The 2,277-nt window shown below is 44.1% G+C and overlaps 1 protein-coding gene across 1 annotated transcript in view; it reads right to left on the reverse strand.

Moving 5' to 3' along the window:
- PTPN21 (protein tyrosine phosphatase non-receptor type 21) overlaps positions 1 to 2,122 on the reverse strand; it is a 46,407-nt gene extending 44,285 nt beyond the window's left edge. The window contains exon 1 of the mRNA XM_048070372.2: positions 1,366 to 2,122. The gene's annotated coding sequence lies outside the window, so the exon portion shown is untranslated. The remainder of the gene's footprint in view (positions 1 to 1,365) is intronic.
- Between the last annotated feature and the right edge of the window lie 155 nt (positions 2,123 to 2,277).

Raw genomic sequence — 2,277 nt, forward strand, 5'->3', positions numbered from 1 at the left:
TTTGAGCTTATTGACATCTTCCCTTTTGGACAGTTCTGATTTTTTTTCCATTCTGGTTCGAAGCTGTGATTGCAGTTGAGCATATCAGTCAACAGGGTGAAGGTTGATGCAAATATTCACCTTGGTCTGATTCTGGGAACTTTGCCCTAACTAAAAAGAAAGAGAGAAACTTGGAAGTGAGCCCAATAGGAAGCAGCATCAGCCGCTCTCCAGGCAGAAAAGTGGTATGCATGTATATTTTCCTCAGCCTAGTGGAGAATTATCCATTTGTGATAAAAATACAAGATAGTCCAGAAACAGTTCCCAGGAGCTAAACTATTCCCAAGGGCTATTCCCAGGATGCTAAAACAATGAAGAATTCATGTAGAAAAATATCTTAATTTACTCACTAGCCATGCAAAACAGTGACTTCATGAACTGCAAAGACAGAATACGTCTGACTCTACATGTGATTCTTAAAGGTATTCTCTAAACAAATTCACTTTATTTATCACTTCTATGTTTTGGCTCTGTGAAACTTCCCTGTTTTTCATCATTCCTTTTATTATTTGTAAAAAACTGCAGAGAGAGCTGGGCCTTGATACATCATTACATGCTTCTTGAAGGTAAAAAGAAACAAGGTGGAACAAATAGAAGCATACAAGTTCTAGAAAAATAAGCATACAACAGGTCTACTGCATGCTTGAAGCCTGAAATTTCATGCTTGCAAGGTTTATTTTTACATATAAGGCACTGTAAAATGTTCTACCAAATAACTAATTAATAAAAGTGGACAGTTTTCCTACACATTATACAGTGCTGAACTTGAAGCAGTGAGCTTCTGTTATTAGTCAGAAAATATGCTTTTTTTGAACATATTTTTGTGAATTTATAAATAAATCTATTAATTAGTTGATGAATATATTTAATTCATATTTATGTCATTCAGTAATTTTCCATTCCAATAATAAAATAATGCAACATATTTGAAATCTTAACAGAGCAAAATGTATCTGTTAAAGGTTAAAATGGAATGTCATAATTAGGCTATTCTGTTACTCATTGTACCTCACTGTAATACCAGTATGTTTTAAGTATGGTCAGGCAAACAGCTCAGATCATTAGCATTAATTAGTATAGGGTGCCTCTGTATTATGCTTGGTTTGTATTGGGAGCAGTGATGCAGAAAGAGATTAATACAGTTGTTACCACAGGGTAAAATAAGCTCTAAGCATTTGTACTGTTTTAAAAGACCCTGTATATGTGCATGCTGGGCTTTCTGTATCGGTGCTGCCCACTAAATCAGCGCTCCTGGATGAAGTGAAGCTGCAACACTGGTGCAGGAGATAAAGGATGTGACTTGAGCATGACTTCTTTTCTACTTACTGTGACCTGCCTTGTAGGGTTTCCTCTGCATAGCTCCTCCTTCCTCAGCAAGTGATCCTTTGTGGAAAGAAGACTAGGAGATGATGAAGCCTCTTTGTGTTTAAGACAGAAACTTTACCTTTGTCAGCGAAGCTGTGAAGAACAGCGTGTTATTTTAAGGCTTCTTATTGATCATTACATTACATTACATACACATTCTTATTGATCATTAGAATCATAAAGGTTGGAAAAGACCTCCAAGATCATCTCGTCCAACCATCACCCTACTACCAATGCCACCCACTAAACCATGTCCCTAAGCACCACGTCCAGCTTTTCTTTGGACACCCCCAGGGACGGTGACTCCACCACCTCCCTGGGTGACCTGTTCCAATGCCTGACTGCTCTTTCTGAGAAGAAATGTCTCCTAATTTCCAGTCTGAACCTCCCCTGGCACAACTTGAGGCCATCCCCTCTAGTCCTATCACTAGCTATCTGTGAGAAGAGGCCGACCCCCAGCTCCCCACACCTTCCTTTCAGGTTGCTGTAGAGAGCAATAAGGTCTCCCTTGAGCCTCTTCTCCAGACTAAACAACCCCAGTTCCCTCAGCCGCTCCCCATAGGACTTGTGTGCCAGGCCCTTCACCAGCTTCATAGCCCTTCTCTGGACACGCTCCAGGGCCTCTTGTGGTGAGGGGCCCAGAGCTGACCCCAGCACGCTACAAAGCAGGAGGCGGCTGCAGGCCTCCCTCGGGCACTGGCAGAGGAAGGGAACAAGGACGGGCGGGAGGTGAGCGGGGCCCGCTGCGGGGCGGCCGAGCGAGCTGGGGCAGCTCCGGCCCGTGGCTCAGCGCAGCCCGGGGCTCGCCGCCCTCTCGGGGCCGGCAGCGGGGCCGGGCCGGGCCGGGCCGGGTGAGGGGAGGCGGTGCGGAGG

The sequence above is a fragment of the Anser cygnoides genome, chromosome 5 (assembly GCF_040182565.1).
Source record: "Anser cygnoides isolate HZ-2024a breed goose chromosome 5, Taihu_goose_T2T_genome, whole genome shotgun sequence".
In the NCBI taxonomy this organism is placed as follows: Eukaryota; Metazoa; Chordata; class Aves; order Anseriformes; family Anatidae; genus Anser; species Anser cygnoides.